The 18813-nt window shown below is 38.5% G+C and overlaps 1 protein-coding gene and 1 long non-coding RNA gene across 22 annotated transcripts in view; one reads left to right on the forward strand and one right to left on the reverse strand.

Moving 5' to 3' along the window:
- EIF4G3 (eukaryotic translation initiation factor 4 gamma 3) overlaps nt 1-18813 on the reverse strand; it is a 374608-nt gene that overhangs the window by 93861 nt on the left and 261934 nt on the right. The window lies entirely within an intron of this gene.
- Nucleotides 1-18813, forward strand: part of LOC126956858 (uncharacterized) — a 29817-nt gene that overhangs the window by 2318 nt on the left and 8686 nt on the right. The window contains exons 2-4 of one of the 2 annotated variants that reach the window (XR_007726506.1): nt 60-120; nt 2958-3036; nt 6466-6536. This is a non-coding gene — a long non-coding RNA (uncharacterized LOC126956858). The remainder of the gene's footprint in view (nt 1-59; nt 121-2957; nt 3037-6465; nt 6537-18813) is intronic. The other variant, XR_007726508.1, reaches the window with a different exon arrangement.

The raw sequence follows: 18813 nt of genomic DNA on the forward strand, positions 1-18813 counted from the left end.
GTACTCTGCATATCTTCGTTATACACCTCACACCAATTATTCTTTTTTCTTCCCCTCAGGAACCATCAAGGAAACACTAATAGACAAGCTGATATATTCTTGCTTTGTATCCTACTCAAGGTAAATTTTTTCAAAGGATGGAAACCATGGGTGGGTTTAAATTTGCTATTGTCTCACAGCCTTCTACTGAATACGTATATTCTGTAGTTGTCTCTGCATTTTTTGTGGATCTTCTGATTTGATATAACCAGTCTGTTTAATGCGCTTCCTCCAAAATTCTTGTGATTTTCAACTCTGCTTCCTGAATCTTTTTAGGAGTTAGAGAGTTCAGAGAATCTGTAATATTATTTTGTTTTGCATTTGTATGAATTTAGCTCTAAATCTCATTCATGGAAAAGAGGAAGAACATTTTTTGGAGGATTTTTGGGCCTCAAATATAAGCTCAAAAGGAACTTCCTCTAAACAACAAAAAACAAAGATAAACTTTTCTTTCCACAAATATATCAAATATACTCAACCCCAAAACATGAAACAAAATATTTCTTCCTTGAGTAATATAACACATTTAACATACTTGGAAAAAAAACAGCTGCCGAGCCAGTGAGAACTGTTACTCATCTTGTTTAGATGGCTATTTAAAGTCTTGATTTAAAACAATAATTCAGAAAAAGAGGGACAGAAAGAGCACAGTATTCTTTAGGAGACAGTCCTTCAAAAAACCTGAACAGATACACACACACACACACACACACACCCTAATGCCCAGTGAGGTTGGGGCATATATATCCCCTCTCCTACAATTACTAATAGAAAGGTGCGCGTGCACACACACACACACACACACACACACACACACACCCTAATGCCCAGTGAGGTTGGGGCATATATATCCCCTCTCCTACAATTACTAATAGAAAGGTGCAGTAAAATTTGGGTGTGCTGAGGAATGAAGGGGGAGAAAAGGGAGTAGAAGGGAAGCAGTCAGGAAGAAAAAGGGAGAGAGAAGAGAGAAAGAGAGTGACATAGATTTACATGATAATTAACACTGATTAAACTAGAATGGGGGAATTAAATTTAAGCTATTGTCTCAGATTTGTTCTTTACTTTCTAGTTCATTGCACAGGGAGGGCACTCGAATTTGTTGACTGAACAAATAATAGCAGTTCTAGGCAAAGGCAATATTATTGACCTTCCCAAGGCAAAGATGTAGATTGTTTCCGCCTTGTCTTGTATTAAAGCATGACAGGACAAGCGACAGTCTCTGCATAGGATTCATGATTACCTGGACTCCCTCACCTAAGAACTAAAGTCTTACAGACACATTTAATTTCAAGATTTTTGCAAATTTTTGTGATACTGGAACAAAATGGTTTTCTTCAGAGCTATTTTGTAAAATGTCTAATGGACAAATTCAGAAAATTATTAGAGCAACAGACACGTTTAATCATTGGGTTTTAGGGAGATTCTTTGTCTTCTCTCTACGGAAGTTTTAAACTGTGCTACAGTTTACTGTTCCTACAGCTAATTGGAGGGAAACAATTTTTGATGTGTTAAGATGTCTTAAGATTTCAAAAAGAATGCACATTATAGTAACATTTTTCTGGTTCTGTAAGATGTATCACAAGTCATCCCCATAAATGGAAGTGTCTCTTAGTTTTTCATTTACTTTTTTTTTTTTTTTTTTTTGAGACGGAGTCTCGCTATGTCGCCCAGGGTGGAGTGCAGTGGCCGGATCTCAGCTCACTGCAAGCTCCGCCTCCCGGGTTTTTACGCCATTCTCCTGCCTCAGCCTCCCGAGTAGCCGGGACTACAGGCGCCCACCACCTCGCCCGGCTAGTTTTTTGTATTTTTTAGTAGAGACGGGGTTTCACCGTGTTAGCCAGGATGGTCTCGAACTCCTGACCTCGTGATCCGCCCGTCTCGGCCTCCCAAAGTGCTGGGATTACAGGCTTGAGCCACAGCGCCCGGCCCTCATTTACTTTTTATATGGGCTTGACTGGAGTCAAATTGTTACTCCTGCAAATTAAGAGCTAACAACTATCCCTGTACAACCTAAGAGATAAACACTGGACTTGGAGATGGAGGGCAAGGGTGAATGTAAAAGTTTCATAAACTTATTGGTTTTTATATAACCCACACGTGTTTTTAAAAATAGTTTTCCCGGCCGGGCGCGGTGGCTCAAGCCTGTAATCCCAGCACTTTGGGAGGCCGAGACGGGCGGATCACGAGGTCAGGAGATCGAGACCATCCTGGCTAACATGGTGAAACCCCGTCTCTACTAAAAAATACAAAAAACTAGCTGGGCGAGGTGGCGGGCGCCCGTAGTCCCAGCTACTCGGGAGGCTGAGGCAGGAGAATGGCGTAAACCCGGGAGGCGGAGCTTGCAGTGAGCTGAGATCCGGCCACTGCACTCCAGCCTGGGCGACAGAGCGAGACTCCGTCTCAAAAATAAAATAAAATAAAATAAAAATAGTTTTCCCTGAAGTCTGAGGTAGTTAGAATATGGAGGCCGGGTGCAGCGGCTCACGCCTGTAATCCCAGCACTTTGGGAGGCCAAGGCAGGCAGATCACGTGAAGTCAAGAGTTCAAGACCAGCCTGGCCAACATGGTGAAACCCTGTCTCTACTAAAAAATACAAAAATTAGCTGGGCATGGTGGCATGTGCCTGTAATCCCAGCTACTCGGGAGGCTGAGGCAGGAGAATCGCTTGAACCTGGAGGTGGAGGTTGCAGTGAGCAGAGATCACGCCACTGCATTTCAGCCTGGGCGATCGAGCAAGACTCCATCTCAAAAAAAAAAAAAAAAAGATTATGGAGAAAAACTTTTATGTAAAATTGTAGGTCTTACCGGAATAGCAGAATCAAGAGTAGTTATGAGACAGGAATAAAATACATTCTGAGGAACTATTCTGTGTAAACACATGATCTAGAACATGCAGTCTTTCTTTTTCTTTGCAGAAATACCAGCTCTTAAAGAAACTGCTAATAGTTAAGTCATGGTTTTTAGTCTAAAATCCTGACTCAGAAATGTTACACAGTAAGTACAAGAATGACAAACGTTACTGCTATCACTGGCATAATCTCCCTTTGTCTAGATTATTTATTCTAATCACAAAAAAGTACACCCATTGAAGAACGCTTATAAAGTAAAGCTGAAAAAAAAAAAACCACCTACGTGTTATCTTTGAGACATTGTAAACCTGGGTTATTTTCTTTCCGAGATTTAAAAAGCATTATTATAGGCACATGTCTATTTAGTTTTATACTGGTTTTTGTTTTTTCCCCCACTAAACTTCAAACAAGAATTTAACCTTTACAGTTTTGGTCTTTGGGACTGTCCTAACACAAATTAACTGTTAAAATTCTTATATATTCAATCTGCTAATTTTTTTTTTTTTTTTTTTTTTTGAGACATGGTCTTCCTTTGTTGTCCAGGCTGGAGCACAGTGGCATGAACTTGGCTCACTGTAGCTTCAAACTCCTGGGCCCCAGTGATTCTCCCACCTCAGCCTCCCTAGTAGCTGGGACCGCAGGTACATGCAACCATGCCCAGCTAATTTTTTAAACTTTTTGTAGACATCATCTCTTACCATGTTGCCCAGGCTGGTCTTGAACTCCTGGGCTCAAGTGATCCTCCCGTCTTGGCTCCCAAAGCGCTGGGATTACAGGAGTGAGCCACTGCCACACTCAGCCCAATCTGCTAAATTGTGATTAAGCAGCTAAAAGCTCATAATTACTCCTATGTAGTAGGATAATTTGAAAGCAATCAACTAAGAGGGAGATGACTAAAATTAAAAAAGATTCTAAAAAGATAAATAGGCAGTGAAGAACTATAAAAGAGCTAAATGTACATGATTCTAAAAATTAAGACATTTTATTCAAAAGTAAACAGGAACTAAAAAAACCTACTTGGCCTGGCATGGTGGCTCACGTCTAGAATCCCAGCACTTTGGGAGGCCAAGGTGGGCAGATCACAAGGTCAGGAGTTCAAGACCAGCCAGGACAACATAGTGAAACCCTGTCTCTACAAAAAATACAAAACATTAGCCGGGTGTGGTGGCAGGCCCCCGTAATCCCAGCTACTTGGGAGGCTGAGGCAGGAAAATCGCTTGAACCTGGGAGGTGGAGGTTTCAGTGAGCCAAAATTATGCCATTGCACTCCAGCCCGGGTGACAGTGTGAGACTCCCACTCAAAAAAAAACAAAAAGAAAAAAAAATACCTTCATGATTAGTCTTCAGAAAATCCACATAAGGATAAAATTAAACTGGTCAAGTTTCACATCTACTGTCAAGAGTCAAATCACAGCACAGATCTTTATGAGCCACTTCTAGTAGCAAGGATTTGGATTCAGGCTAATGAAATTAAATGGGATTTTTAGAGAGTAGGGTAAGGTTAAAAAACAGAAAAGGGTAAAAAAATATAAAATTATACCTACACTTCATTTATAACCATGTAAAATATTTATGTAAAAACTGGGAGGAAACAAAGAAAAGTTTAATGCTAACATGCAGGCTACATACTTGAATAATAAGTGGTTTCTCTTTGTTCTTCAATGCTTGTAATGATAATTTAAAATTGGAAGAAATAAAAAAGTAAAACTTTTAAAGTTAATTTTCATTCACTATTTCAAATCCTGTTTTATCCTGTATGACTAACCCACTTTAGTCTTGTTATAGATTTTAGGACAGATTGCTCTTTATAAAAATACTATTGGAACACATTTTAAAAACAGCTAATTTTACTGGGCACAGTACAATTTTGTGTATGATTTTGATCTGGAGAACTCATGGAGTTCATAGACAGTACTCATTTTATACCCCAAAAAACGAAAAACCAAAAACAGCATCATTCCACAGAAGTTAAAAGAATGTAAAAGAGGTTGAGAGCGGTGGCTCACACCTGTAATCCCAGCACTCTAGGAGGTTGAGGAGGGAAGACTGTTTGAGGTCAGGAGATCAAGACCAGCCTAAGTGAGACCTCTACAAAAAATTAAAAAATTAGCCAGGCACGGGGTACATGATTGTCATTCCAGCTTCTCAGGAGGCTAAAGTAGGAGGATCACTTGAGCCCAGGAGTTGGAGGTACAGTGAGCCATGATCGTGCCACTGTACTCTAGCCTGGGTAACAGAGTGAGACCTTGCCTCAAAAAAAAAAAAAAAAAAAAAAAAAAAAAAAAACCAAAAGAATGTAAAAGCGCTAACTACGTAAGACAGGTAAATCTCTAATCCCAGGGTATCCTATCCTACTATTAGCTATGCCACAATATAAATCTGACAGCAATTTTTAGGTAAACTTAATATTGCTTCTCTTTACTAATTTATTAATCAGGTAGTCATCCAAGTAAGTTGCAAGAGTTTAACATTTTTTTCTATTTCCTTGGTATAATAAAGAAAAGAGATCTTTATTTTCCTCTCTCTCCCTTTTCTTAGATCTCAAGCTAAAGAACACTTGTAGTTAATTGCAAATGCTTCCTCTACCCCTTATATAAATATAGATATAGATAGCTAGACTCTGTCTCTTATAAAAATAAAATATACTGCACTCCAGCCTTGGTGACAGAGTGAGACTCTGTCTCTAAAAAAATAAGGCCAAGTATGGTGGCTCATGCCACCATGAGGTCAAGATGGGAGCATTGTCTAGGAGTTCAAGACCAGCCTGGGCAACATAGGGAGACCTCATCTCTACAAAATACAAAAAATTAGCCCAGAATGGTGGCTAATTTTTAAAAATTAGCCAGGTATAGTGTTGTGCACCTGTGGTACAAGCTACTCTGGAGGCTGAGGCAAGAGGATTGCCCGAGCCCGGGAGATTGAGGCTACAGTGAGCTGTGATCACACCACTGCGCTCTAGCTTGGGTGAAAGAGTGAGACTTGGTCTCAAGATAAAATTTTAAAAAAATTAATAAGGCTGTTTTATTTTCTGCATTTGTGGAGATAATTTTCTGGGTTGGCCTGAACTGTGCACATTAGCTGAAGATCTTGTGAACACATAATGGCCAGGTAAGAGACTGAATTACAAAAAAGGCTCCCTTCTAGCTCCACATGCTTTTGGAATACAACATAAACTCCCTAGTTCCAAGATTTGAAATTCACGTGTCCAGAGTCTGGGTCTCTTAGATTGAAGTGACACAAAATTGACACTATGAAGACTTTCCAAGGATAGACACTTCACTAATGCTCAGGGAACAGTCCCAGTGCATTGTCACAGAGTTGCGCATAAACAGAGGAGAATGTTCTAATAATGGAACTTTCAGTGAGAGTTCCTATCCTTGTCACCTGGTTTTAATCCCTTCTCATCCATTCTTGATATATTTTGACAATTTTTACTTTTTTCCAAGTTTTGAGATCTACAGGTTGGTACTAAATCATTCTGATTACACAATATGCAAGAACTTTTTCCCTCTAGAGTACCCATAGGCTGTGAATCATATTCTGTGCCAAATCACCACCTTTTTTCCTTTCACAGATCTTCATGGAAATCTAGGAAAATGTGATGATTCATCTAAGAAACTAAGGTGGCACGAAGAAGAAACCCAGGTGAGAGAAGGATAAATTTTACAATGAAGATGTAATGACCTGAAAAGAGTAACAATGGCGATGAAATATGTAAGAATGATGGGTCACTGAGAGATGTCAACCAAAAGAAAAACTTGAGAGTTAGGTCTAGTGCTTTTCAGGCATTTTCTCAGAGGTTGTTATATGAAATGTATGTTGACTTGGTAATTAGGCTTCCCATTATATGACAAAATCTCTCTGCTCTATCACTGCTTCACAAAGAGCTTGAATTACATGACTTGGTTTGGTGAGGTCCTAGCAACGGAAACAAAACAGTATAATAAAATGAGGAAAATAGACTTAAATTCTATCAAACACAGCCATTTCGCTTGGGGAGGACAAGGTGGGTGAACTGCTTGAGGCCAGGAGTTCCAAAATTAGCCTGAGCAACACAGTGAGATACCATCTCTTATGAAAAAAATTTTTAAATTAGCTAGGTGTGGTGGCATGTGTCTATAGTCCTAGCTACTTAGGAGGCTGAGGCAGGAGGACCGCTTGAGCCCAAGGGTTGAAGGTTATATGATCGTATTACTGTACCCTAGCCTGTGTGACATAGCAAGAACCTGTCTCTAAAAACAACGAAGCCAGGTATCTATAACACAATTTAAATGTTTTTACTTCTAGCTTTAACATTAAATATCAAAGTAAAAGTCAAATCCAGGTTTAGTAATTTTATTTATATCCTCAATAACCACTTTTTGGTTTTATAAATTTTTTCCCTACTGTTTTCTTGTTATCTGTTTAATTTATTTCCTATCTGTATTATTTCCTTTCTTTAACTTTTTCTGGGTTTGTTCTTCTTTTAATAATTTCTTAAGGTGAAAGCTGAGGTCAATAATTAGATTTTTTTTTTTTTTTTGACGGAGTCTTGCTCTGTCACCCAGGTTGGAGTGCAGTGGCGCCATCTCGGCTCACTGTACGCTCCGCCTCCCGGGTTCACGCCATTCTCCTGCCTCAGCTTCCCCAGCAGCTGGGACTACAGGCGCATGCCACCATACCTGGCTAATTTTTTTGTATTTTTAGTAGAGATGGGGTTTCACTGTGTTAGCCAGGATGGTCTCGATCTCCTGACCTCATGATCCGCCTGCCTCGGCCTCCCAAAGTGCTGGGATTACAGGTGTGAGCCACCGTGCCTGGTCTTTTTTTTCGTTTCTAATAATTGCGGTTAAGTGATGTAAATTTCCATCTGTGTACTGCTTTAGCAGTGTGGTAGGCAGAACAATGGACCAAACCAAAGATGCCAATGACTTAATGCTTTTAACCTTGTGAATACGTAACCTTACCTGGCAAAACTGACTTTACAAATGTGATATTAAAGGATCTTGTGATGAAAAGACTATTATCCTGGATTAACCCAGTGGATCCAATGTAATCGAAAGGCTCATTACAAGCAAGAGGGAGGTAGGAGAAACAGAGAAAGAGATTTGAAGATGCTATGCTGTTGGCTTTGAAGATGGAGGAAGGGGTCACAGCCAAAGAATGTAAGCAGTCTCTAACAGATAAAAAAGACAAGGGAATAGATTCTTCCACAGAGCCTCCAGAGGAGTCACAGACCTGATGACACCTTGATTTTTGGCCCAAATGAAACCCATTTTGGACTTCTGACATCCAAAACCGTAAGATAATATGTATTGTTTTAAGCCACTGTGTTTGTGGTGATTTGTTACAACAGCAATAGAAAATGAACATAAGAAACACCCACGGCCGGGCGCGGTGGCTCAAGCCTGTAATCCCAGCACTTTGGGAGGCCGAGGCGGGCGGATCACAAGGTCAGGAGATCGAGACCATCCTGGTTAACACGGTGAAACCCCGTCTCTACAAAAAATACAAAAAACTAGCCGGGCGAGGTGGCGGGCGCCTGTAGTCCCAGCTACTCGGGAGGCTGAGGCAGGAGAATGGCGTGAACCCGGGAGGCGGAGGCTGCAGTGAGCTGAGATCCGGCCACTGCACTCCAGCCTGGGTGACAGAGCAAGACTCCGTCTCAAAAAAAAAAAAAAAAAAAAAACACCCACAAAATTTGATATGTTGGGTGGGTTTTCATTTTCCCTCGGTTCAAAATATTTTATAATTTCATTTCTGATTTCTTCTTTGACCTCTGCGTTATTTAAAAGTGTGCTAGTTTCTAAACATATGGGGGATTTTCCAGAGATATTTTTCTCATTGATTTCCAACTTGAATCCTTTTAAAGTTATTAAGCCTCGGTTTTGGAAACACAATATGGTCTATCTCGGTAAATGTTCAATTTGTATTTGAAAAGAATGTGTATCTACTGTTCGAATGGTTAGTCAATTAAATCAAGTTGGTTGACTGTGCTATTCAATCTCCTAGGTCCTTACTAGTTTTCTGTTTACTGGTTCTACCAATTCTGGGTTTTCCAGTTATGTCAATTCCTTATCGCTACTTTTTGAATATGTGAAATACAGTTATAGCAACCGTATCTAATAACCCTTTAATGATTTTTCTGCTAATTCTAAGTATGTCAGTAATGAGTTTCAACTGATTTGTTTTCTCCTCATTATGGGTCATATTTTTTTCATGGTGTCACTGGGCCAAAAATCAAGGTATCATCAGGTCTGTGACTCCTCTGGAGGCTCTGTGGAAGAATCTATTCCCTTGTCTTTTTTATCTGTTAGAGACTGTTTGTATTCTTTGCAAATACTTGAAGAAACAATATCAATTTTACACCAACTTTCTCAGAATACTGAAGGAGAAAACTCATTAACTCATCATTTGAAGTCTGGGTCGTTACCAAGATACCCAAACATGACAATCACCAAAAAACTAAAGGTGAACATCCCTTATAAATTTAAACACAAACGGCCCACCCCCCCAAAAAAAACACTAAATAAAATTTCAGCAAGTAAAATTCAACAATACAGAAAAAGAAAAAAATGTGATGGCCAAATTTTATCCCAGGAAAGCAGGTTGGTTTAATATTCAAATATCACATATTTTCAAATAAGCAATTAATAAGCAAAAAAGAAAACCATATGATTTACTAACAAATGCAGGAAAAGCAACTGATAAAATCCAATCTATATTCTTGACTAAAATAATTTCTCAGCAGTCTAGGAATAAAAAAGAAGTTCCTCATCTAGATAATAAAAAACTGACAGTTAACATCATACTTAATGGTAAAAGATTGAATGATTTCTCCCTGAGAAAATGTTTACTTTTACCACTTCTATTCAACATTGTATTGAAGGTCCCAGCTAGTGCAGTAAGTCAAGAAAAAGAAATAAAGCGTGCATCCAGATGGAAATGAACTAACTTTGTCTTCGTTCAAATAAGATTATCCATATAAAAAAATCCAAAGGGATCGCCATGAAAAAGCTAACAAGACTAGCAAGTGTACTTAGCGAGGTTGCAAGACATGAAACTGATATACAAAAATCTATCATATATTGTATTTCCATATACTAGTAACAAAAATTGAAATAAAAAATACCACGTACAAGAGCATCTAAAGATATAAATTTGACAAAAGATACAAAAAACCTATACGCTAGAAACTCCAATTATTGAGAGAATTAAAGAATACTTTAAAATATGCCTTTGGGAGGCCGAGGCAGGCAGATCACGAGGTCAGGAGATCGAGACCATCCTGGCTAACACGGTGAAACCCCATCTCTACTAAAAATACAAAAAATTAGCTGGGTGTGGTGGCGGGCGCCTGTAGTCTCAGCTACTTGGGAGAGGCAGGAGAATGGCGGGATCCCGGGAGGCAGAGGCTGCAGTGAGCTGAGATCATCCCATTGCACTCCAGCTTGAGCGATAAGAGCGAGACTCTGTCTCAAAAAAACAAACAAAAAATACCATGACCATGTTCATGGGTCAGAATACTCAATATTGCAAGATGTCAATTCTGTCTACAGTGTCAATGCAAATCAAATTTCAACTGCCTTTTTTTTGCAGGAAAAAATATAGAAAACCTGATTATAAAATGAATCTAGAAAAACAAAGGACCTAGAATGGCCAAAACAACTTTGAAAAAGAAGAATGAAATTAGAGGGCTTAATACTCGGATTTTAAGACTTATTACAAAGCTTCTCTATCACGACTGTGTGGTATGAGCATAAAGACAACCGGATAAATAGAAAAAAACAGAGAATCCATTCAGTCGACTCTCAATATGTATGCACAACATACTTATAGAAGTGGTACAAAGGAGATTTAGCAGAAACAAGATAGCCTGAAATTTTCAGACATTACTGGTGGGAATATAAAATGGCAAATGTACTTTCGAAAATGACTTACAATTTCTTAAAAATTAATATACAGCTATATATAACCCAGCCATTTCATCTATACATATTTACCCAAGAAAAATGACAGCTTATGTCCATACAAAGACTTGTACCTAGGTGCTCACAGCAACATTATTTGTATTAGCCCCAAACTGGAAACAGCCAAAATGTCTATCAATAGGTTAACAGACAAATTGTGGCAAATCCATACTCGGCATTTCTTTAAAAATACAACATATAGGCCGGGCACGGTGGCTCACGCCTGTAATCCCAGCACTTTGGGAGGCCGAGGCGGGTGGATCACGATGTCAGGAGCTCAAGACCATCCTGGCCAACATGGTGAAATCCCGTCTCTACTAAAAATACAAAAAATTAGCCGGGCGAGGTGGCAGGCGCCTGTAGTCCCAGCTACTCGGGAGGCTGAGGCAGGAGAATGGCGTGAACCTGGGAGGCGGAGCTTGCAGTGAGCCGAGATCGCACCACTGCACTCCAGCCTGGGTGACAGAGTGAGATTCTGTCTCAAACAAAACAAAACAAAAAACAAAACAAAACAAAAAAACATATATAAACATGCTGAATGAAAGAAGCCAGTCAGGCTGGGCATGGTGGCTCATGCCTTTAACCTCATCACTTTGGGAGGCCGAGGCAGGTGGATTGCTTAAGCTCAGAGTTTGAGATCAGCCTGGGCAACATGGTGAAACTGTCTCTACAAACAAAAAACAAAAAATTAGCCAGACATAGTAGTGCACGCCTGTTGCCCCAGCTACTTGGGAGGCTGAGGCAGGAGGATGCATTGAACCTGGGGGGTCAAGGCTGCAGTGGGCTGTGATCGTGCTACTGCACTCCAACCTAGGTGACAGAGTGAGACCCTATCTCAGAAAGAAGCCAGACAAAAAAGAGTTCATGCTTTCATTTACGTAAGATTTCTAAAATGCAAACTAATCTGTAGTGACAAAAAACTTGTGCTTGCCTGGCGATGAAATGAGGCTAGTAGTGCAGGAGGGAGGGATTTACAAAACAGGCATAAAAAAATTTTGGGTGATAAATATGATTATAGTTACCATTTATACAGAGTATGTTCCTGTTAAAAGTGATCAAATATTTTGTGTACATTAACCTTATGTCAACTATACCTCGATAGAAATATTAAAGTGTCCTGGGTGGTTTCTGAAGTACCCAAAACATTAGCATATCCATGCATCTATTACACACTTATCAAAATATGATAATGTATGTTTACTGGCATAAAAACATTTCTATGACATACTGTTTTTACAAGGCTTTAAAATTATATATACAGTTATTTTTCCATTTACAAAGGTAAATATATAATCTGTACATCTAAGTAGTGGGATTCCAAGGGGTTTTTTTCTTCCTCCTCATTTCTGTTGCTTTTATCGTTTACTTTTTGTTTTTAATGACAAATGTGTCCATTGAAACAAAGGTAATATCCCTCTCTCCCGACTAGCCATTTCTACTTGCCTGAGGCGAACCTTGCCTCAGCACTTTGTATCTGATGTATAGTCTTCTACACCATCATGGCTCATACAAATAATCACAACCCCATATACAAGTTTATTTTATTATTTATTTTATTTTTTAGACAGGGTTTCTCTCTGTGGCTCAGGCTAGAGTGCACTGGTGCAGTCACGGCTCTCTACACTCTTGAATTGCCGGGTTCAAGCAGTTCTCCTGCTTCGGCCTCTTGAGTAGCTGGGACCACAGTCACACGCGAGCACTTTGCTAATTTTTATTTTTTTGTAGAGACGGGTCTCCCTATGTTGCCTAGGTTGGTCTTGAACTCCTGGGCACAAGCAATCCTTCCGTCTTAGCCTCCCAAAGTGCTGGAATTACAGGCATGAGCCACAGCACCTAGCCACAAGTTTAATGGGGTCATAACTATATGAGTTGTTCTTCAACATGCTTTATTTTCACTTAAGAAAATCCCTCCTAGCGTCTAGTCATTATGCAAACACCAGTATGCAACATTTCTTTTGAAAAATCTTACGTTTTTGCTATTTTTCTTACCACGAAAACTTTTAAATATATCCCACTAGTATCTTTTATTAAAAAAAAAAAAAAAAAAAAAAAAAAAAAAAAAAGGCAGTTTCTCACTATGTTGCCCAGGCTGCTCTTGAACTTCTGGGCTCAAGTAATCCTCTGCCTCAGCCTCCTGAGTAGCTGAAATTATAGGTGTGAGCCACTGCACCCAGCCTATACTAGTTATTTCCAAATACAGATATTGTCAGATTTAGTTCCACAAAGGTTACTCATACTCCTCTCACAAAGAAATGTGTCTTGGATTTTCTCTATTCTCACAAGTACTTTATATTTGGCAAACTAATAGCTTAAACGTGCTATTTCTACACTCACTAATGAGGTTAAGCATTTTTTCCTTTTTTTGTTTTTGGTTATTTGCTCTTTCTTTTCTGTGAATTTCCTATTTTCATCCTTTATCTAATCTTCCATTAGATACTTTGTTTTCTTTTTAACCCACAGGTATTTTCCTACAGATAGGTTAACCTTATACATATGGTCTTTTGATTTCCTTTCTGCCAAGACAAAACCCAACATTTATTTATTCTTTTCTTTTAGACAGGGTCTCACTTTGTCGCCCAGGCTGAAGAACAGTGGCTCAATCACGGCTCACTGCAGCTTCAACCCCCCTGGTTCAGGTGATCCTCCCACCTCAGCCTCCCACGTAGCTGAAGTACAGGTGCATGCCACCACACCTCGCTAATTTTTGTATTTTTTATAGAGACAGGATTTCGTTATATTGTTCAGGCTGGTCTTTGAACTCCTGGGCTCAAGCAATCCACCCAACTTGACCTCCCATAGTGCTGGGATTACAGGTGTAAGCCATCAAGCCTGACCCCATTTTTTAAAAATTATCATCACTTTATATTGAATTTTCTCTAACCAGTATATGCTGACTTTGAAAACAATACCAAAAGAAAAAATAATAATAAAAAAAAATCCATTTTAACTAATCTGAAATTAAGGCAAGGGAAAGTCTTTTTTCTCTTGCCTTTAATACATATCACAAAGTAAATTAGAAGGGAGACACAGCGTCTACAAAGCCTATGATCTGGCATACTTCTCCTCAGCAGTAAGCTACTATTTTACTCTAGCTATGAATTTTGAGAATCACGAAGCAATAATATTTTTTAAAGACCCTTTTATAGAGAAGAAAATCAGAATGTTATTTCCTATTGTAAGGATGTAGGCTATCCTTCTAAAGACACCGAAGTCAGAATGTTATTTTCTCTTGTGATGACTTCAGTTAGCCCTCTGGATATATATATATATATATAGTAAGACGGAGTTTTGGTCTTGTTGTCCAGGCTGGAGTGGAATGGCGCAATCTTGGCTCACTGCAACCTCCACCTCCTGGGTTCAAGCAATTCTCTTGCCTCAGCCTCCCAAGTAGCTGGGATTACAGGCACACACCACCACACCCAGCTAATTTTGTATTTTTAGTAGAGATGAGATTTCTCCATTTTGGTCAGGCTGGTCTCAAACTCCCAATCTCAGGTGATCAGCCGGCCTCGACCTCCCAAAGTGCTGGGTTTACAGGCGTGAGTCACTGTGCCCGGTCGAGATAAATTACTTTATTGTACAAATAAAATTTATAAACGGTGACATTTAACTAAGTTTTTAAAATAGGCAATTTGTTTTAAGTCACATATTTCAAGTAGACAAATTCCTGTAAATTTTCAAGCAAACTTTGATTTAATATATTTTATTCACATTCTTATCTTTTATTGGTAAAGATATGAGATAGCCTATTAATAAGTGATCATTATGGCAAAAAAGTAAGTAGAAAGGGCAACAATTAAAACTGAAAATTATCATCACATTATGACTGGTGATTGGATAGAAGAGAGAATAGAATAGTAGAATATATTAGGCTTGTTCTCTGCTTTTAAGCGAGAAAGGTGATTCCTACTGCCAAGAACAGGAAGTCGGAATAACTTTCTTCAATTAATCTACCGTGTAATAGGAACTGAGAGAATTCTAAGAGAAAGAGGCTTAAAAATTCCAGTAACATATATGGTAGACTTTCTTACTGATCAGAAGCTACCTGATTCTCACTGTACTCTGTTTCATCTCCTATTCTGACCAAAACTTCCACCGAGAGCTTGGGTTTTTTTTCCCTATTAACTTCAGTCCTAGGCCTTTGGGATTTTTACACCAACTCTCTTTGGTCACTCTCTAGAAATACTGTTTCAGAATGGCAGTGGTCCAGGTTTCCTGATAGTAAATGCAGGAACCATCCATATATAGAGAAAGCTAAAGTCTCAATATTATTTTCAAAACCTTTTCTGCTAAAATATATTTTAGTAACAGTGTGCCTCTCTGTTGCTCCTCCAAACAACATAACTCATTTGAACAGGAATACTTATTTTATATAATAGAAGTGTTTATAAAAATTATGTGTAAATTATACTTGGGTGTATTTGAAAATGCTAAGAATGAATTATGTGATGTAACCATGTATAATTCTTAATGCATATGAAACCCTAAATATACCATATTCATAAAGGAAAAAAATCTAATTTTTCCATTGACCAAATACCTATTTTGTGCAGAGAACAATTCCATATGTTGTTATTTGTAAATGAAAAAGCAAAAGCCAAGAAAAGCCAACACAATTTTGACGTAGAATTGAAAGGTAGTGGGCTTGTAATATTAAGATATTATAAAACTAAAGTAACTAAGGTAATTATGCTATTGATGCAAGGTTAGGCAGAGAAAAGAAGTGGCTCAATAGAAACCATTAATCTGAAGGCAGTGTTGAAGTGCTGTATCAGCTTAACTAACAGTGTGCCTCATTATATAAATTGACCTCAGTCCTTGACCATTCCGAAAGAACAGCTGTTGGATTCCAAACCATGATTTTAAGGTCATGGATGATGTCACAGGATTGCAATGTGAGACATCTGTACCAGGGACTAGATACCACACTATCAAATTATACCAAGATATGAGCTGGTGATTCCATAGCCATATATGCTAAACTGGAAGAATACTGTTGAATTCAATTTTTTGTCATTATACTCCAGCTTCTGATAATGCCAGGGGAGGAGATAATGCTTACTAAAGTACGCAGTCTAAAAGCTCCAGCTTAGCCAATGTTTGGGCTCTGTCCCAAAGTGGCATGGAAAATAGAAGAAAATGTGCATCTGCTTCTGCTTTTCTCATCATGCTTCAGCAGGTCCAGTGTGTATTTTGACATCCCCAGGCTTCTGCCCTGCCATGGACATTCCTGTATCTTTATTTTCTTGATTTCACTATTCTTTCTTCAAATCTTTGGTGCTTATATCTACTTAGGTGATGGAATTTCTCTCAGAGTAGTAAATGACAAAATTATCAAAAATTCAACATCCTTTCAATTCACCATTACACTCAAATATTTTTGCAGCATTTGGGACTGGTATTGTCTGATATAAACTCTTTTTGAAAAGTTCTTTTAGGCCTATATTCGTATCAGTCTCCAAGTCCTGCTTTTCCTATTTCCATATCGAACATACTTCTTAGAATCTGAAGACCTCTATCTTATTTCAAATATCAATTTCACTTGACTGAACTCTAGTTTTTTGATATCTCAAATACTTATCAAAGTACCACTTATATCCAAAAATTCTGAGGTAAATTCACTTGCATGGGAATGAATCTACTACTAGCTTCAAGGTCTACCTTTTTTTTTTTTTTTTAAAAACGGAGTTTTGCTCTTGTTGCCCAGGCTGGAGTGCAATGGCATGATCTCGGCTCACCACAACCTCTGCCTCCCGGGTAGCTGGGATTACAGGCATGCGCCACCACGCCCGGTTGATTTTGTATTTTTAGTAGAAATAGGGTTTCTCCATGTTGGTCGGGCTGGTCTCAAACTCCCAACCTCAGGTGATCTGCCCACCTTGGCCTCCCAAAGTGCTGGGATTACAGGCGTGAGCCACCATGCCCAGCCTTGAAGGTCTACCTCTTTAAGAACATGTGCTTCTCTGGTTTCTGACACATAGCAAAGTTAGAAATTTGGCTTTTACCTTTTGGTCAACATCAGGCCCATTTACTGCTCTGCATTTTTAACATTTTTACCAAGCCACTTAGTGTATACCCTTGCTACTCTACACAATCAAAGACTTGGATACAAGCTAAGAATAATTATTAGGGTTTGAGTTCTTTGAGGATAAGGATTGTATTTTATTGGTCTCTTCAATCTACCCAGCAACCAATACAATGCCTGGCAAATCTGTTAATGAATAAATGACCTGCAATCAAAATTAAACTCACGATTAATGTCTCTCTAGAACAACAATACTGGTTAAATCTCTTTGTATTAAGTAGGTAGTATTACAGTATTCCCATTTCAGAGATGAGGAAACTGAAGAACAGAGAGATGATTAAGTTTCCCCTTTACAGAGAGTAAAGGTTGGAGCTAGAACTGAGACACAGATCTAACTTCCAAATCCTTCCCAACTCAATACCCTGCCTCTCAAGTCTGCCTTATCCTGCACTTTCTCGCCTGAGTTCCAGCTTCATTATTATCTTGGTTAAAGTTGTCTTTTGCTTTTGTAGCAGAATAGGATGTGCAGTTTACTGTCCCAACAGCACAGTATGTCATTAGAAAAATAAAATGGCAAAGTGACGCTAAGTAGAAGGTTTGTTCCAAAAAGTTCAGTGGAGGACAGTCCATTAAGCAATTGTCGACACTGAGAACAAAGATGACTCCAATGAGACCACTGGCGTATTTTTGAGGCCTCTGTTTTTACTGCTCTGTTTGCAGCCTTAGGCACTTTTGCATTTCAGTAAGACACTTTTGAACCACTTCTACCATCATCAAAAAAGCCTGCAATTTAATTCAAGGTAAACCTAGTACAGATGCAAAAAAGTCAATCACTACAGCACAAATATGTAATTTAATTAGGAAAGAGACTATAACACACATAGTTATCGTTCCATCTACTCAACACTTTTCATCTCCAAATAAAATGCTACAGCTGACTGCCTCGAATATGTAAACCTAGATGGAAAAAAATATATATACTTTCCATCTGACCATCAGTGAATCTACATTACCAGACTGCAAAGCGCAGAGAAATTTGCTCTAACCTTAATATGTGGGAGCTATTATGAGTAATAAAAAATACACTCTAACAGGGACCATCACTTACTCCCTTCTCTCTTTACCTTACCCATCCCAATATTTATATATCTGTCTCTCTATAAAATTATCAAGTTCTCAGTGGAAAGGGACTTTGCCTCATTCATCTCTGTGGTGCTAGAGGTCAGAAAAGGGCCTGTCACATGGTAGGTATAAATTAGCATTGTCAGAACAAATGAAATCAATCTATTAACCAATTTAATTCTGGATTTTGTACCAAAAATAGTGAAGCATGGATTTATAACATCTCTTTTGGCACATCATAAAAACTTATGGTTAAGTCATTCGTATTTCTTGGTTTTCCATGACAGTTCCCGGTTTGAATATTCTTCTCTAATGTGTCCCAAAATATGGAGAATAGGCAGTCAAAAGGGTATTCTAATTTATAACTCATTTTAACGTAACATTTTAGAGAAGATCTAGAGTCTGTTATTGAAATTTAAAGAAAGAACTGCCAGCGTCTATTTATTCCAACTTTATCTGCTGATATGTTTGTTGAATTGAACACTACTAAATCTTATCTCCAAAAAACTGGAATTTTTCTGGGCTCTAATGAAAACATAATGATACAAGTGGTATCAGAAATTAACACAAAAAATAAATTCTTAAGAAATATTTCCATTCTCTGCATTCACATTACTGAAGAATAATAATTGATATTAATAAGAAGTGAGGCATTGCAAATCTTGAAGAATATTAGAAATCATTCAAAACAGACTGGTAGGTACCTTTTGAAATTTGACAATCTATGTTTCACATGTATCAGATAAATCATCATGAGAGAATTGTTTTTGTTTTTGTTTCTGAGATGGAGTCTCACTCTTGTCACCTAGGCTGGAGTGCATGCAGT

The sequence above is a fragment of the Macaca thibetana genome, chromosome 1 (genome assembly GCF_024542745.1).
Source record: "Macaca thibetana thibetana isolate TM-01 chromosome 1, ASM2454274v1, whole genome shotgun sequence".
In the NCBI taxonomy this organism is placed as follows: domain Eukaryota; kingdom Metazoa; phylum Chordata; class Mammalia; order Primates; family Cercopithecidae; genus Macaca; species Macaca thibetana.